Source organism: Dasypus novemcinctus, chromosome 26 (genome assembly GCF_030445035.2).
Source record: "Dasypus novemcinctus isolate mDasNov1 chromosome 26, mDasNov1.1.hap2, whole genome shotgun sequence".
NCBI classification, from domain to species: domain Eukaryota; kingdom Metazoa; phylum Chordata; class Mammalia; order Cingulata; family Dasypodidae; genus Dasypus; species Dasypus novemcinctus.
This window is the reverse complement of record NC_080698.1, coordinates 61069756-61089687: the sequence shown is the minus strand read 5'-3', so window position 1 is coordinate 61089687 and position 19932 is coordinate 61069756. Positions and strand designations below refer to the sequence as shown.

The following is a 19932-nucleotide window of genomic DNA, read 5'->3' as shown; positions in this document are numbered from 1 at the left end:
ATGAAAGGCTTCCACTTTCCTGAGAGTAAACAGACCGTTCCTTCAGGAGGCTCTGCAACATCACCGCAGACCTACAGGCAAAACGAGTGGATGAAAAATCCAGCCTGGGAGCTGTGAAACTGCAGGAGACCCCCTCAGCTGCCTCCCAGATGAAGCGAACCAGAGCAATCAAACCTCAGGCAGTGAAAGTGGAGGAGAGCAAAGCTGTAGGTGCTCAGCTGCCACCACCACCTTGACCCTATTTGAGGACAGTGCCACCACTTGGCCTTGACACAGCTGGATGCTTGGGAATCTCACCAGATTCACCATCCACCCACCTGACCTGGACTGAGAGCTCTCCCTTCTCTTCATTCCTGACAGCTCCATTGTCCAATCAGCTTGCACCCATGGATATATGGCATTGACCTGCTTGCTTTAATATGAAACAAACAAAAAATGCGAACGATTCCTTCATTCCCCTCTTTTCCTTTCCACCATGACTGGAGTGACTCAAGCCTTTTGTGCAGTGCAGATTCACAACATCCTCCTCTACTCTCCTCTCCTCCCCATTCCTCCTTTCTGTCCTATTTCTCACAGCCAGGGCACTTTCAGCAGTGCTTCTTTTTCTTGCTTTGGCTTCCAGTCCAGCTTCACTGTACCCAGGCACAGTGGTTTGGCAGCAGGGTCATTTTAATTTGAGGCTTTTTGTTTTAAAAAGCAGCTGTGGTTTTTACAAAAGAGAAAGGAAAATAAAAAAATGCTAACTATGTCTGTGTAGCTGAATTTTTGTACGTTCTTTGCCATCCTCTCCCTTTACTACCTTTTTTGTCTCCAGTAATTTCCTTAACCTCTCTCTTATTTAATTTGATACATCATTGTAATACCTTAAGAGATGATTCTTAAGGCTACTTCTCCCTGCTCACTCTCAGTTGGTTAACCTTCAAGGTTCCTTGCAAAAAGAATAGAAGGTCATTGAAGACAGTGATCCTGAGCATTTTTGATGTTCAGCTACATGCTTTGGTAGCAATAGTGTGAACAAAACATTAAGTAGATTGATGTCTTGATTGGGTTTCTGTCCCTGGCCTGATGACCCCAGAGAGCTTATGGACAGCCCAGTGAAGCTGGTAATGTTTTTAGCATAAAGAATTATACAGAATTTCTGTCCTGGACTCTTCTAAAGCCAGTTGTTAGGCTGTCCCCCTAGGCATTAGAGATGAGTAATGGAAATACATAATCTCTGGTATTATCTAAATTTTGCTTGGATGGTGTAAGCTGACAGGCCCTGACCAGCCTCCTCTGCTTCCCACAGGAGCTGCTGTATTTTCAAACTTATTTCCTTTTCTCAAAACCTTCCATAAATATATCATTTTTCTTTCTTCTTCCTGAGCCTGCCTCTTTCTCCTGTGTCTCTCTCTATCTCTTCACCTCTCACACAGCTTGTTACTTAAAATCAAGAGATTCATCTACAGAGTGATGAGAATGTGAACAAGTTTTTTGGTTGAGTCTGCAGCAAAGGTGTGTAATCCATAAGGCAGCTGGGAGTTACTCCTTTTTTTCTCTTTCTTTGCTCCCAAGGGCAAACTCAGGCTAATGGGACAGAGGGACCTCCTAAGCTGGTGTCATTCTCAATGGTCTATACAGACAGCTGGGACAGGGTTCCAAGGTGAGTGTGGGTCATGGGGCTGGCCAGGTTCCCAAGCAGCCTCCAAAAGAGGATAGCATCTTAAGTCTACAAGAGTAACCTCTGGCAAATAATTGTGAGCCACTTTCTGCTATTTTTTTTCTTTTTAATAAGGAACAGAATGAAGTCATCCCAGATTCTGTCATTCCGAGGAAAAGAGAGGGATTTTAACTTCAAGTTTCTCAGATATTTTTAGAGTAACTATGAGGAAGGTCCAGAGAAAATTTGACTCAGGAAGTGCAGTAGGAGGCCAGAGACATGTCCCAGGCAGAGGCAGCCCTCCAGCGGTCACAGGCTGCCCTGACATCATGGGTGGAGTCATTGTCACTGGCTGTGTGACAGCTACTCTGTCCTTGGGTTCCGAGTACCATGTCTGTAGTGTAAGCATCCCCTGTCCTCCACTCTTAACCTCACAGTATGGAGAAAGAAGGTTCTTAAGAACTGCGAAATTAACTTGCTGCTGTGTGCTGTTTTAAGGAAGTAGGGGAATGATCCAGCAAAGAACTTCAGTGTCTCATCCCTGGTATCATCTGAGAAAGGGGCAGTTTTATTGAGAAATGCTTTATTGTTTAATCTGTAATTTTTAGCAACTCCTCTTGTCTCCATGCTCAAAGCTCACTTCTTTTCTTTTTCTAGTTCTTCTACTTTCTCTTCTTCATCCCCTGAAGCTTTACTCTAAAGTCCCTTCTCAAAGGAATGCACACTTGTGGTCAGCGGTATTCATCTGGCCCGTGTCCCTCATCCACTTCTCTTCTTCCCCACACAAGCACTCATTGCTGTACCTGTACTGAACTGTGCCCCACTGCAGCTCCTTCCATCCACCCTCCCCTCATCATTGCCAAGCTCTCCCTGGTTGAGTCTGAGTCTGCTGAAACCACACATTCGTCTCGGCTGGTACAGTTTAGAAATATGTCCATTCACACCTAATCCTGGTGCACATTATTTATCAAAAGAAAAGAAAAGATTTTCTTCTCATTTTGAAATTCAAAAGAACAGTCCTGGATGCTGTTAAAAACAAGATGTACCCTTCAGGTGTACCTATCTTCAGAATGACAGTACTTCCTATTTGAGAGAATAAAATAAAAACAAAAAGGTTACCTGTTCTCCAGCCCTTTTCTCTTATCCCATATTTCTCTCTCTCCTCTCCCTCCCCCAAATAAAAACAAGCAAACAAACAAACAAACAAAAACCAATTTTATATGTCCAGAATTAGGGCCATAAAATGAGAACAAAAACAAAAAACAACACCCAGAGATTGAACATTAGTAGAGAATTTATATTGCTGAATTAAGACCTAACGACATGAAAAATTTCAAATCTGTTATAAATCTTTAATTGAAAGTTTAAAAAAATTGTTCTAAAGTATTAAGAAAATAGGAAAAATACAAGTATAACTTAGATTTATGAAAAATATGATTTTATATTCTATACTCATTTGAAAAAATATAGAAAAAAATTGTGGCTAATATTTTGTTATAGCCATTTATCTGAGATATGCTTCTATTTGTGAGTCCTCATGTCTAAGGGTAGTTGTATACATGGACTCTTAATAATGATGGAAAGCAGCTTCTACTATTTTGTAATATCGGGATGCAAAATTCAGGAAAGTTTGTTGTTCCAAAGCCTGAAAATATGATAGAGATTTATGATATAAAACTTACAATCACTATTTCCTTGTGGAATTCATTTTACCCCTTAATTGTTTCAAAGAATTCTTATCAGGTCTTATGAGAATAATATAGCACTTGGGGGCAAAGATGCAGCCTAGTAATCCTGCACTGGAAGCCAAGATGGAGAAAATCTCTACAGCCACTATGACCTTTCCCTTGGTGCTATGGTAGACAGGAAGGAAGGTAACCCACGCACAGCAAAACAGAAGCATGCTAAACATCAAGAACTTGGCTTCACTGAAGGTGTCAGGGAGGTTCCTGGCCAGAAAAGCTAAACTGAAGCTTCCCAGGGCCAATGAGCCCAAGTAGCCCAGGACACAGTAGAAGGCAGGGACAGAGCCCTTGCTGCACTCAATGATGATGCTTCTGGGTTCAGAGTGTGTGTCCTATGTCAATGAAAGGAGGAGAAGTTCCCACCCAGATTCCACAGATCATCACTTGGATCAAGGTACAGATGGGAATGACAGAGTTAGAAACCCCTTGATGCCAGCAGCCATCTCATTGTTCTTCCAGGTTTCATGGCTTTGAATGCCAGAAACACGGTGATGGTTTTGGCCAATACAGTGGAAACAGCCACAGTGAACACAATTGCAAAAGTGACTTGACAAAGAATGCAGGTGGCTGTGTTGGGACAGCCAATGAAGAGTAAGGAGCAGAGGAAGCACAGGAGAAGGGAGAAGAGCAGGATGTAGCTAAGAGCTCGGTTATTCTCCTTCACAATGGGAGTGTCTCTATGCTTCATAAAGACCCACAGAACTGCAGCTGTGACAAGAAAGAGGCAAAGAGCTCTGCAGGCTAGAGGTACACCCAATGTATCCTGAAATGACAGGAAGGTCACCACCTTTGAGACGCAGCGATTTCTCTTAGTATTTGAATACTCTTCAGCTGGGCATTGGACAGAATACTTTAATTTCACATATCATGGGTAACTTCACCTTGGTTTTACTCTCCTATAATTTAAGCACATGATGAAAAAGGCTTTCAAACAAGGCTTATTATAATGGTGGTTCTAGGGCATTGTAAGCCTAATACTATTGTCCTGTTGTCATAAGTGTCTGAATAGAAAATGTTAATTTCTAGAAAGGAAAACACAATTATAAAAGTGATCTCATTAATAAAATGAATTGCATAAAATATATAGACCAGATAGAGAAAAACAGTGGAATGTGATTAATTCCATTCTGGGTTCTTATTTCCCAGTATGCCACCAATTTGCAGAAACTTCACTGGACTTTAAAGACAAAGGCTCTTTTGTTTAACAAATCACCTGCAAAATTCCCTTTGCTTTTTCAACTTTGGAAAGACTAGATGAAAGTCATGGTCCATTAAGACAAATGAACTTTGGTACTGAGTGGTATTGAAATGACCACAGGAAAATGTGAATTGTGGATATGAGTTGACATTTTAACTGTGTATTCTATTTATGTTTGTAATGCCTCTAATAAGGATCATCCACACATGATTTTAGTCTTCTCAAGACCCCAGAGGAAATTAGTAGGTTAATTAATGTACCCTGTCAGTGTACGCACTCAAATACTGAATTGTACTTTAATTCCAAATGAAAGATTATAGATTATATACCTGATACTTTAAAGGCAAGTTCTCAAATTATCTGTGGTTGCATAATATGAAGTTAGGAGATTGATTTTAATTTATGAATTTAGTCCCGAGATCAAGGGGTGAAAAGTCAATCTAATATGAAGAGAGTGTTGAGATAACTGTATAACAAATAAGTCCTACATTGACATGGTGTCATAACTCTATAAATCCAACAGGCCACTTGATCATCTCTTCATGGAAGATCAAACCTTGATCATGTGAAATATTGGAGACAAATTCTCCCACTTTAATGAGGAGGGCAAGACCAGCAGGGAAATTTATGGTGTTCACGATATCATACTTCACCATAAAATTTCTTTCCTCATCTAAGGATACATGGTCACCAGCACTGTTTATAAATTGGATTTTCCTCAGAAGTGGGTGAAGCAGGAAGGAAGGCATAATTTTGAAATGTCAAGTGGATTCAAATTACAAACTGAAGGCCATACCCATGAAGCAAACCTTCACTTCTTGATGCCTACTTTTAAGCAGTCATTTTGGTAGAGACTACATTTTTTTTAGGTGTTCACTATTTCATGGATTTAGGTAAGACATTCTTCCTCTCCATGTGAGAGCAATGGAAGAGAACTTGAATAAATTCATGATGCATCTCAGGATATGGTTATCATGTGCTCAGGGACAACCCTGAATAAAAAGTTCCTTTGAGTTCCAGTAATTTTCTTTTTCCTCTATAATTTACTGAAGGGAATTTCCAAGTTATACGTTTTCAGAACTTTATTACTGTTTATGGTTAAATAATGTTCCATTTTGTGCTTGTGTGTTTGTATCATGTTTCTTTAATCTATTAAATTACTGCTGCCTCCTTGAGTTGATGTCACTTTTCTCACAGTTTATATTTGGCCTCTTTGTCTCTCAAGCCCTCTCCCTCTTGGATGATGCACAGCACTCTCCTGGTCTGCAGATCCTTAGAGTAGATCTGCATTTTGCCCTCCTTTCTCTGTGTGAGAGCACTGAGCACTGTCTACCCACTCTGATGCCATCTTCCCAGGACCACTTTCCCTAAATTTTGAAAGAAAAATCTCACCAGATGGAAAAGCCATAGCTAACACTTTTAGTATTTTGCTCACTGACATCTTGTCTCCATTATTTTTGATGAGAAATCAGCACTCAGTCTAATCAGAAGTACCTTATACATAGTACTAGCTTTATATCTTGCAGCTATCACAACCGTCTCATTTTCCTTTGCATTTGAAAGTGTGGTAAATATATGATGGAGTATATTGGTCTTCAAGTGTATCTTTGGAGTTCCTTGAGCTTTTGGATGTGCATATTCATGTGTTTTCTAAGTCTGGGATATTCTTTCATTATTCTTTAACTATTCTATTTTTCCCTTTTTACTTTTTCATTTCCTACTTGGACTCTTTTAATGTATATGTTGACATTTTTGGAGGTTCCTCATATGTATATTAGACTATTTTTTGCCTTTAATTATTCCTTTATATTTCTACTCCTCAATTTGAAACATTTCAAATGTTTTGTCATCAAGTTCATTGATCCTTTTCTCTGTCACTTCCAATCTACTCTTGAACACCTCTTGGAATTCTTTCAAGTATTGTGGACCTCTACTCCAGTAGTTGTCTTTGTTTCCTTATTAAAATTTTCATCTTTATACTATGACTTTCATATTGATCATTCACTTTTTTCCTAATACCCTTTAGATTTTTTTTTAGATTCCTTTATCTCCTTGATCATTTGTAAGATAATTATTAAAGCTTTTATTCAGTTTTTCCACATTCTTATTTTCTTCACAGTGTTTTCTATAATTTTTCATCTTCCTTTAGACCCACCATCTGTTCCTTTTTCTTTGATTTTCTTTATTATTCTGTTGAACACTGTACATTTTAATATAGATGTCCATTAAATAATTACACCAAATGATCTAAGCCCCTTCTCAATCAGAAACAGAGTGGACATTTCCATCCCAAATTCCTCAATATTGAGGAATGAACAAACATAAGGGAGATATGCAACTATGGACAAAAGTAGACTTATTATTCTTCTAGCAATGAAAAACTTGTGTCATTCAGATAAAGGAAGTGGCCACTGGAAGTTCTGAGGGAAGGGAGAGGGAAGAAATTCTGAAACATGGGACATTGGAATTGTCCTGCATGGTATTGCAATTATCTATACAGGTCATCAAATATTTTGTTAAAAACTATAAAATTGTGTGGTGCAAAGTGTGAACTTGTGAACTATTGATCTTGGTTAGTACCAATGTTGCAATATGTGCTCTTCAATTGTAACAAAAGTATGATAATAATGAAATAGATGATTAATAGGGGAAATCTGGGGAAAGGGAAGGTTTATATGGGATTCCCATATATTTTAATGGAATATTTATATAATCAAATATTTCTTTAAAAATAAAGAAAATAAGTCTATTTTTGGAGTCATTGTTCCATATGATGTAAAAAAGTATATATTATGTGTAAAGCACATAACTGATAAATTCCTTGTATCCAGACTATATAAATAGCTCTCAAAACTGAATAAGAAAGCAAAAATTTCAAAAATGGGCCAAAATCTTTGACCTAAAAACTCACCAAATGAGATTAAAAAAAGATTTCAATGTCTTGGCATACATATCTGCAATGCAAATTTAAAATACATAGTTGGGGGGCAGACTTGGCCTAGTGGTTAGGGCATCCGTCTACCACATGGAAGGTCCACGGTTCAAACCCCGGGCCTCCTTGACCCGTGTGGAGCTGGCCAACGCACAGTGCTGATGTGCGCAAGGAGTGCCCTGCCATGCAGGGGTGTCCCCCAATGTAGGGGAGCCCCACGCACAAGGAGTGCGCTCCATAAGGAGAGCCGCCCAGCGCGAAAGAAAGTGCAGCCTGCCCAGGAATGGTGCCACCCACATGGAGAGCTGACACAACAAGAAGACTCAACAAAAAGAGACACAGATTCCCGTGCTGCTGATGACAACAGAAGTGGACAAAGAAGACGCAGCAAATAGACACAGAGAACAGACAACTGGGGTGGGGGGGAAGGGGAGAGAAATAAATAAATAAATCTTTAAAAAAAGAAAAAATAAAATACATAGTTGTACAACAATGTATGTAATAGAATGGGAAGATCAAAAGATGGTCCATTTCAAATGCTGTCATGACTGTGGGAGAACTATGGTGAAAATGATTGCTTATCTAACTTTTTTGATATCACCCAATGCTTGCAAAATGGCCAAATTATTGTTGGTATATCCCCACAAAATGAAACTTTGTAGTCATTAAAACAATAACATCAATGTACATTTGTTTATAAGAAATTATGTTCCGTAAATATATTAAGTTGGCCAGTTTTTTACAAAATATAGCTGACAGTGTGTGCCCTTTTGTAATCCACACAGTCTTGAAAGGAGTTAGACTGAAATTTCTCTGGCTGGAGAACAAAAGCAGAGTCCAAATCAGACCTCCAGGCTGTGATCTGAACAAAATGTCATGATCAGCAAGAAAAATTCTCACTCTCCACAGTATACCTGAAATCAGAAATTCATTAAACCCTTTCAATTTCTGATAACCCAATACTAGTAGAGGGAGGACAATCAATAGCTGTCATCAACCAAGCAACGGATATGCAGAAAATAATTGTTATAACATATTCCATTCTGTATGTTGCCTTCTAATAAGAAAAAGTCCAAGAGGAAAGAAACTTTGAAATGGAACAGCGAGAAAGGACCAGGATTGGTCAGGTTGAGGTCATCAAACAGATGAGATAAAACAAGGATGCAATTCTAGTGAAAATATGAGCAAACTACCTATCACCTCCCTCCAATGCAAAGTGGCCTGTTGAAATGACAAGCATTAACTCTAAAGGGAATTGAAAAGGACCAGAGACATTCCATGGAAACAGAATGGCTTTACCTACTATTCTATTGTGGATGTGGGCATGTTTATAAATTGAATTTTTGAGATGAACACACTATTATTTGTACCTATAAATCACTAATAAAAGAAACTATATTTTAGTTAAGCTGTAAAACTACATTTAAGCTCAATATAATTACCAACCATTAGACACATAAGCCACACAGTTAGATATACTTCAGATTTCATGCTCTTTCTTAGAATTTCCTGGGAAAGTTAGTAATAAGATCAAAGAGAAGGTTATTAACAACTTTTGAAAGATTACTTACTTTTCTTTTTTGACTTAGAGAAAATCAGTCTGGAATGCATCATTCCTAACAGGATTAAACTACTATTTCATGGTACATGTGCTATCTAGGGTGGTGGTGCTCAATGGCCCCTGGCTTCTTGAGAAGTCACATTTCAACAATGCCCTTGTCACCACTTGATACTCAGTCTGAGCTGTTTATCCTAACACTGACCACAGGACAAGGGGTTAAGTGACTTTTTGGACCAAGCAGGAGAAGGGAATGGGGTCCCTGTGGTCTCACTCATGCTAAGTCTTCCAGGCAATGAACATGGGGATCAGGTCAAGGGTGTGTACCACAAAACACATTGATTACTTTGCTCTGTCTTAAGGCAAATGTGGAGAAGAAAATAATATGAATGTAATAATATGAAAAATAACAGAAAGACCATTAAAATACTTCAGTGTTCATTTCTCCCACATATGTGCACACCTGACATAATTGTCCTGGGTAGTACACACACACTCACACTCACACTCACTCATGTACACATGGGCAGGTACATGCAAGGACTTACATATTATCTTTCAATCCTTCGCTTGGCTTGACTATAAAAGATAACTTGGAAATATCTGGCTCTACCATCAAGCTGTAGAGTGGGAAAAATCCTGTTAGAACAAGATCCCCATCTCTATAGACCCTTGGCCTCAGGTACCATAAACAATCTTTATAAGTCATACTGCACATATTGGGTAAAGGCTGAAGAAATAGGAAGAAACAGCATCCCTGGAACACAGAGCCAATGACCTGCATCTCTGCTGAGCCACAGAAAAGCTGGAGTTGAAGCTAGAATGCAAGTTCAGACTCAGCTGGGAAAATTTCTCCCTTTGCATGACTGCATAGCATAGAAAATATCCAAAAATTTTCTGCCTCTTGACCATGTGCTAAGGAAGAATGATAGACAAAGGCAGAGCTAGATAAATAAAGGAGGTATTTATAAGGGCATCAGAGTGTTGAGACCTCACCCTGAATTTCCCTATCATCAGAGCCACTCTGGCTTCCACTGCTTTTCACAGCTTTACTCCAGTCCCACTAAGTAGCACAGGGCATTCCTGTGCCCTGGGGCTCTGCACCTGTCCCCCACCAAACTGATGAAAAACAATCAGGGGAAACGTGTTTTCCCCACCTCTATGATTTCATCATGTTCTTTGACCTTTAATCTTCGGGGACCACTTCATTCTGATATAAAGCATTCTTTAATCTTATGTCCATGATTAAGGCAATGGGAGGCAAATGAGTGGTTGATTCAGAGTACTGCTCTGAGTGAGTTATCACTTAGAAAGAGCCTTTGCTGAATCAACAAAAGGGTTTCTAGCACAATTTTATCTGAAGCTTTAACCAGAAGGAAAATTTCATCAATCATTTATTTATGCCTGTGCAACCCACAGACATCCTTTGATTATCAAGTGTTAGCATCACTCACAGATTTGGAGTAACCTCCAGAAAGAAAGTAAGCCATGATTTACAAAGCAATAGGCTACATCCAAGGAAGATTTGAAGTTAAATTCCTTCCGAACAATTGGCCTGGTAGCCCCATTGCTGTTGTTCTCTACTCAGCCGATTGATAATTATGGTACCAAACCCTCATCATTACATGATTCAACACCTTACAAATAAAACGAACTCTGCTCTCAACATTGGATTTTTCTCCTGATGTTATAGAATGTTTTAACAATTTTCAGTGCAAAACTTCTAAAAAAGAATTTTCTAAACATGTCCTTCATTCTTTTCTCCCACTCTTTTAAACATGCTTAATTATGGTTTTGTCCCTGATCCTACCACTCTGCTTTGTTTTTCTCTTGCTTCTTTCAGAATCCTCTTTTATTCTGTAATTGTCATTCAGAATGTCAATATCTCAGTGTAGGTCTAGTAGGATTTATTCTGTTTGGGATGTGCTGTCCTTCTTAGATATTGATATTTATATGTTTCATAAGGGCTTGAAGTGTTTTGTCCTTATTTCCTCAAATATTCTTTCTGCCCCTTTTCCATTCTCTTCTTCTGGGATATCAATAATGTATGTATTTTGTGTTGTCATTCAGTTCCCTGAGAAATTGTTCCATTTTTTCAATTGTCTTTCTCTTTTCCTATCTTATCCATTTCAAATAATCTCTCTGAAATAACTAATTCTAACTTCAAGCAATTCAAATCTGCTATTATGTTTCTATAATATAGTTTAATCTCATCCATCAAATTAGCCAGCCAAAGGAGTGCTCATGCAAAATACCAGAAGCCTGTTGGCTCCTATAAAGGGTATTTATTTGGGGTATGAGCTTACAGATAAGAGACCTTAAACATAAGCTACTTCCCTCACCAAATTCTATTTTCACTTGTTGAAGAATGATGGCTGCTGATGTCTTTGATGGTTCAGGTATCATGAGTTCCTCTCTTCCTGGTTCTTGCTTCTCTCTAGGCTCAGGGTTTCTCTCTTCCTTTGTGTGCTTATGTACTGGGGTTCTAGCTTAAGAATTCTGCATCAAACTCCAAATGAAAACTCAAACATTAAAACCTCCAGCATCAAAAAGCTACAACTCTATCCTTTGCCATGGCTTTTATCTGTGAATCCTCACCTCCAAGGGGTGGGGACTCAACATAGTACTGACATGGCCCAATCAAAACTCTAATTGTAAATTAATCATGCCCAGAAACAGAACAGTTCACAAACATAATCCAATATCTATTTTGGGAATCCATAACTATATCAAACTGCTGCATCCATCATGTCTTTTGTTCCCATAATGTCAGTTACTTTTCTTTGCGGGCTTTAAAATTGTTCTTTATGCTCACCCTGTGTCTTCTTTATATACTTGACCTCTTTAGTAATATGTTCTGTCAATTATTTTAATTGACTCTGTAGAGTTGTGTGGTACTCATTGATTTATTGTCTCAAATCTAGTGTCTCTTCAGGATATTTTTCATTCTATTGGCCTAGCCATTGGTTCCTGTTTCCAAATATGACTTGAAATTTTTTGCTGATATCTAGGCATCTGATTATGATTGTGGTTATACTCTGATGGGCAATTTCTCTCTGTTGCTTAATGGTTTGTTTTCCTCAGCTCTTCTTTGATCTTTGGTTCAACTTATTTTGTCTTTAAATTTGCCCAGCTTAAGTTATCAAAATTGGGCGAGAAATCACTAAGAGAACACAAGTTTCCCACCAGGAGTTAGGGTACTGAAAGACCCAAAATCATTTTTTTTTTTACTTAAAGATTCCAGACATTGCAGAAGATGACATTCTTCAGTGCACCTTATGACAGATGCCTTTAAGTTTCCATTTTGCTATTTTTTGTTCTGGCCAGAACCAAGGTTCAAAGAGGGATCTGCTGGCTGAATTCACTGAAGAGATGACCCCTGACTCCAACTCCCTTTTCCCAAGTAACAGCTATCAAGAAGGAAGATATTTTCTCCTCTATCAGTCAGCTGCAGTAACCAAGGACTTTTATCCAATTTACTATCTTTGGGGTAGGTAAGAGAAACCCTTCCCAGCTGACATTGCTTTGGTAACTCATATTTGTTAGTTTGGGTTCTTTATCTCTCTGAACCTCATCCTTTTGTGAGTTGTGTAGCACTGTCTTGTATTGCTGACCTCCAAAGCATTTCCTGAGATAGCTTTTCAGCTTTCTCCATTGTTTCCGTGAGAAAGTTGAGCCCTGCCTTGATACTCCAAAGTCATCTTCCTGGAACTCCTCTCTTAACAAAATGTTTTAAAGTTTTACCCATGCTGTTTTGTGTATCAATCTATATTTCCTTATTTTCTTCTTACAGTTCACTTTGTTTTATTTTACTTATTAGAGATGTTGTGGGCTTTTAGAGCCAACTTATTTCAAATAAATTATTACTACATACCACCCTATTATTAACTCCTTGCATTGTTATGGAAACATATCTTACAAATATGCAAACACATCTTTCAAACTGGGGATGCCTAATGTTCTCAAACAGAGGGGAGGGTATCTCACAAGAGTAAAGCACAACATAGACCCTTATGCAGTAATAAAACCATTTATATTTGGACAGCTCATTATACAGCTATAGATAACTTATATTGTACTCAATTTGGAAAGAATTGAGGAAATTCAGAATAATCAGCTGATTATTTTTTGTATTCCTTAAAATATGTGAAAATACCATGTAAGACATTCTAGTATTCACTTCTACTTCAGGTAACTGTATTTTTGAAGCAATTTTATTGAGATATATTCACAATAAAAATCTATCTATAATTTCTCCAAAATATACATTGAAAGGCCATTAACATAATCATGGTATATTGTGTATTCAATACCACAAAACTTACAGAACAATTTCATTGCTTGAAAGATAAAAACTCCATTCTCATTACCAGTCACCTTTCAATCCCTCTTTCCTTCCCAAATCATCCATAACAACTAATTAAATTTTATCCTCATAAATTAATTTATTTTTAAATTTTATATAAATGGAATCATACAATATGTTTGTGTTGTGGGGCTTTTTTTCCTGAAAAAAACATCTTTAGCCATTAACAAACTTCTCTTCAGTTTCAAAGAAAAACAATCATATATGCAATAATAACAATATTGATATTTCACTTGAGATTATAGTTTGCTATAAAAGCCCAAGTTTTCTTTTTTTTTAGGTTTCCTTCTAATAATATACATGGCCTTAAACATTCCCTTTCAACCACAATCATAGCCAAATAATACCACTGTCATTTACAAACACTATGATAGGTTTTTATCTTTCTATTCATTTCCAAAATTAACATAAATCTTTTTACCAGTTCTACACCATTTAAAAATAAGCTTTCAATTCTCTCACCTCATTCTATATTCTGGTGACCAATATTTAGTTATTAACTCTATGAGTTTACACAACATATTTAGTTCATCATAGTGCAATCATACATTATTTGTCTTTTTGTATTTGGCTTGCTTCACTCAACATTACATCCTTAAGTTTCATCCCTGCTTTTTCATATGCTTCATGATTTCATTTTTCTTACAGCTGCATAATATTCCATCATGTTTATATACCACTGGTTGTTTATCCATTTTTCAGTTGATAGACACAGGGGTTGTTTCCAATGTAGCAATTGTGAATAAAGCCACTGAGAAGATCAGTGTGCAAATGTCTGTATATATCACTGTTCTCAATTTTTCTAGGTATATACCAAACAGAGGTATTGCCAGATTATGTGGCTAAAGTATACTCAGATTACTTAGGAACTGAGGAAGGGTCCTGCACAGTGTCTGAACCATTCTACATTCCCACCAATAATGAACAGGTATTCCTATATCTCCACATCCTCTCAAACATTTACACTTTTCTGTCTTTTTAATGTGCCCCACCCCTCCTCCTCCCACACTTTCCCACATTAGCATGTTTCACCAATGTAGCACATTTGTTAAAATAGATTAGCACATTTTGAAGCATTGCTACTAACCATGGATTGAAGTTTACATTGTAGGTTAAACTCTACACTGCACAATTTTATAGGTTTTGACAAAATATGTAATGGCTAGTATTCATCATTTCAATGACATACAGGACAATTGCAATGTTGTGAAAATGCCCCCATGGGCAACTATTCTTCACTCTCTCTATCTTCAAAACATCAGGTGGCCACTGCCTTCACACCAATGATAAAAGTTCTTCAATTGCTAGAATAATAAAACATCTAGAATAATAATAAGACTATTTTTTTTCATTGTTCATTGCCTAATCTTGAGTATTTTTGAATGGTGATGCCCACACTTTTTGTAATGGAGAGGGGGTTTAGTTCCCATGGGGCAGATGGATGCAACTATGTTGACTGGAGTTGTAGACAATCTCTGTTCCTTGGGATGGGCATTGTTCAGCATCATGTCCTTGCTATTTTTCTGGGTGAGCCCAATGAACAGGAAAGTAAGTGTTGCAACATTGCTGCAAGTCAGGGCTCAAGTAGCAAATGAACAGACCAAAGATTTATGTCTCCTGGACATACATTTAACATAAACAGTGCTAGTTACACATTCAACTAAAAGGAGCAGAAAAGCCACCTGTAGGGAAACTTTAAATGCGTCTAACTCTGTTAATATGTAGAAAATAAATTCCAAAGTAGGGCTCACTGAGAGGGTGCTGAATTCATGAGTTTGTCTGCCCAGTTTATAGTATGTAGATATCTCTTGAGACCTCAGGAGTCCTATTGTTTGAGGCACCTTTTACTGTGACAGTCAATGAGAACTTGTTGAGATGTGTGTAAGCATAACATGTGGAATGACCTCCAGGCTTACTTCAAAATATCTTTGCCATAAAAAGTCATTGATATTTAATATTTCCCTCTGTTGTTCAGGTCTCTTTCCAAATACATCACTAGTTGGTGATTAGTAATAGTTTCTCAGTGACAAAGAGTCTTACCCCCGGATGTTATGAGTGTTTTTTAAATTTTCCACTTGTTTTTCTTCTTTGGACAACTGTCTTTTCAAATCTTTTCTCCTTTTTTTTAAAATCAGGTTGTCTTTTTATTGTTGAGTTGTAGCATATTTTTTGTAACATGACTATTAAACGTTTACTGGATATGTGATTTTGAAATATTTTTTTCCCATTTAGTCAGGTGCCTTTACACCCTTTTAGAAAAGTCATTTAAGAAGGAAATGTTTTCAATTTTGAGGAGGTACCATTTTTAATTTAATTTGTTTTGTTTTCATGCTTTGGGTTTAAGATCCAAGAAAACTCAACATACCACAAATCTTGAAGAAATTTGCCTATATTTTCTGTTCTCATACTTTTATGGTACTCATGTTTATATTGAAATCTTTTTATTGATTTTGAGTTTATTCTTGTATGAGGAGTGAGATATGGTTCCTCTTTCATTCTTTCCTTAAAGATACAAAGCTCTCCCAATACCATTGGAAGGTTTGTCAAAAACCATTTGGCCCTAAAGATGAGAGAATTTTTCTGGACTGTCAATTCTATTCCATTGATCAGTGTGTCTATCTTTATGGCAAGACTCTTTTGTTTTGATCTCTGTGGCTGTGAAGTATATTTCAAGGTCAGGCAGTGAAAGAACTTCAACAGTGCTCTTCTTTTTTAGAATGTTTTTGGTTGATCAGCTGCACTTTCCCTTCCAAATAAATTAATTTCATTTTCTATTACTGTAAAGTAAGCATTTGGCACTTTGTTTGGTATTGTAATGAATCTATAAATCATTTTTGGTAGAATTGGCATCCTTCTGATATTTAGTCTTTCAATCAATAAACACAGTATACCTTTCCTTTTGTTTAGGTCTTCTTTGATTACTTTTGACATTGTTTTGTAATTTTTGAATACAGGTCCTGTTGCTCTTTGGTTAAATTGATTGCTAGGTACTTGTGTCTATTTGCTGCTATTGGAAATTGAATATTTTCTGATTTCCTCCTCAGATTGTTCAATATTAGTTTACAGAACCATTACTAATTTTTGCATGTGAATTTTATATCCTGCCACTTTGCTGTGTACTCTTACAAGTTCAGGTAACTTTTTCATTGACATTTAAAATTTTCTGAATATATGATCATATCATCCATGTATAGTGAGACTTTTACTTCCTCTTTTCTTATTTGTATGCCTTCTATTTTCTTTTGATTTTCATTTCTTTAGCCCCAACTTCTAGCACAATTTTCAGTAAGTTGTGACAGTGGGCAACTATTCTTGTTACTGATGATAGAGGGAAATCGTTTAACATTTCCCCACTCAGTACTGATATTGCTTGTGTTTTTTTCATATATGCTCTTCATCATATTGAGGAATTTTCCCTTTAATCCTATCTTTCAAAGAGTTTTTCTTAAGATAGGACACAGGATTTTGTTGAATGCTCTTTCTTCATCGATCAAGAAGATAATGTGGTTTATTCCCTTCAATTTTTTAATACAGTGTATAATGTTAATTTATTTTCTTATCTTGAAATTTCCTTCCTGGCCAAGAAAAATTTCCACTTGTTCATGGTGTATAATTATTTCAAAATTCTGTCGGATTCTGTTTGTAAGTTTGTTTGTTTAATTTTGAGATTTTTTTTAATCTATGTTCTTTAGAAGGATTGGTCTGCAGTTTTCATTTATTGTAGTATCTTTATTTGGACTTGGTATTAAGGTAGTGTTGGCTTCATAACATATATTGGGTAAATTTTCCTCCTACTACCTTTTTTGGAAGAGTTTAAACAGAATAAATGTAGGTTATGAATTTCTAGGACCCTGTCCATTTCAACTAGGTGGTCTAATATGTTGGCTTACAGTTCCCACAATATCCTTTTTGATGATTTTTATTTCTGTAGGTTCTATCATAAGTTCTTCCTTTCACTTAAGCTTTTATTTATTTGCATTTTCTCTTTTTTTCACTTTAGTCTTTTTCAGAGTATTTCAATTTTCTTGATCTTCTGAAAGAAATAGCTTCTGGTTTTATTATATTTTTTGGTTCTCAATTTCATTTATTCTATTTTTTATAATTTCTTTCCTTCTGCTTGCTTTGTGAATCATTTGCCATTTATTTCCTATTTACTCCAGCTATCCATTTAAATCTTTGATTTTAGTCCTTTATTCTTTTTTAATATAATTATTTAGGGCTTTAAATTTCCTTCTCAACACTGCCATCACTATATCCCATAATTATTGATAAGCTGTTTTCTCATTTTCATTCTTTTCAATATATTACTAATTTCACTTACAATTTCTTCTATGACCTGTGAGTTTTCAGGCATTGTATTGCTTAGGCTTCACAAATGTATGAACTTTCCACTTTCCTATTATTGATATTCACCCTTATTCTTTATACTCTTAGAAGACACTTTGTACAACTTCAATCTTATTATATTTACTGAGACCTGCTTTTTAACCCAAATGATTTTCTATCAAGTTGTTCTATCTAATGATATGAGTGACATGTTGAAGTCTCCAACTCTCATTGCAGAGATTTCTATTTCTCCCTTTAGATTTGCCAGAGTTGTCCTCATGTATTTTGGGGCACCATAGTTAGGGGCATAGATACTTATGACTAATTCTTTCTGGTTGATTGTCAATTTTATTAATGTATCCTGGGGTTCTGCAACTCATAAGTTTTTTCATTTAATGTCTGTTCTATCTGATATTCTTATTGCAACACTATTTTTTGTTTATCGTTTCTGTGGGGGATCTTTTTCCAACCTTACAGTGTCAATTGGTTTGTATCCCTGGAATTGAGTCTCTTATAGACAGCATTTGGATAGCTCATGCTTTTTTGTTTTGCTTTTTTTAAATCTATTGTGTAAGTTTATATATTTAGGATATACGAGGGATTGAACCTGGGACTTCATACATGCAAGCAGGAGCTCAAACCCTGAGCTACACTCACAAGGATCAGTCTTTACCTATTTTTCTCTATTTTTAAAGGAGCTTTAGATTACATAAATGTTCCATAAAAAACACAGGGAAGTCCCACATACTCTTCTCTCTCTCTCTCCCTCTCCCACATTGTTGTCCATTGACAATATCTTTTATTAATATGTAACATTTGTTACAATTAATGAACACATATTGAAACATTGCTTCTAAGCATGGTCTTAGTTTATAGTTTACTCTTGCACCACACAATTTTAAAGGCTTTGAAAAAATGTATCATCGACTATCTGTCATTGTATTAACATGCAGAACAACCTCAATTTCCCCCAAATGCCCCATAATACACCTATTATTCCCTCTCCATTCCTTCATTACCTCTTCACTGTCTTATATCAATGTTACAAGTTCTTTCATTACTAGAATAATAATAAGTCTACTTTAGACCTAGATGCATTACTTCCTTGTGTTTGTTCATTCCTCATTCTTGAGGATTTGAGGATAATGAGGCCCACTCTGTTTCCAATTAACAGGTGGCTTAGGCCTCATGGGTCAGATAATGAAACTGTCTGCCTTGCACATGTAGTAATAGATTCTCTCGGTTCTTGTGATGGTTGTTGCCCATCATCATCCATTTTTTAGTTTTCTTAGGTGAGTCTGATGAATGGGTGTTGATTGCAACAATGCTGAGCTTCAAGTTTTAACTGGAAAATGAAAATTCAGAAGATTTAATCTTTGGGACATATATTTAATAGGTATAATGCTAATTATAGGTTCAAATAAATGGGACAGAAGAACAATGTGTAGGAAAATTGAAAATGATTTTTAATTTGATACATTGGGGAGATAAGATATCATATATTGCATGGTAAGGCCCACTGAAAGCATGCCAATTTCTTAGGGTTGTCTGCCCTACCGAAAGTACCTGGAAGCCTCTAGCGTCCTCGGGTGCACCTGTTCGATGCACTGTTCACTGTAGCAGTCAGTGAGGTCCTCCTGAGACATGCATAAAGGTAACATATTGAATGAAGTCCTGACTCACTTTGTAGTCTCTTTATTTTGAAATTCATTTTTATTTAATATTTCCCCATTTGGTCAAGATCTTTTTCCAAATACATCATTATTGGTGCTTGGTAATAGTCCCTCAATGCCAGGGAGTCTCATTCTTGGGAGTCATATCACACATCCAGGGGAAAGTAGTAAATTTATTTGCTGAGTTTGACAGAAAGATGCCAAATTTGAGCAACAAAGAGGTCTTCAAGAGGTAATTTTTAGGCAATATATATTCCTAGGTTTAGTTTCAACTGCCAAGAACAAACTTCTTAAATACAATCATCAAAATCAAGGGCCTGGGGTATTGGTCTTTCGTCCTTCACTTGATACTGCTCATGTACTCAAGAGATTCTTTCCACTCTATGAGAGAATGTATTAGAACTCCTAAGGATACAAATTTAATATTCCATCAGTTATTCTGCAGGTATTCACCCACTGAGACAACACCATATGCCTTCATGAACACATTCACAT

General features: G+C 36.7%; 1 pseudogene; it reads right to left on the bottom strand.

Annotated features, from left to right (window-relative positions):
* Positions 1-3326: 3326 nt before the first annotated feature.
* The window catches only part of LOC101424554 (vomeronasal type-2 receptor 116-like), a 33757-nt pseudogene continuing 17151 nt past the window's right edge, over positions 3327-19932 (bottom strand).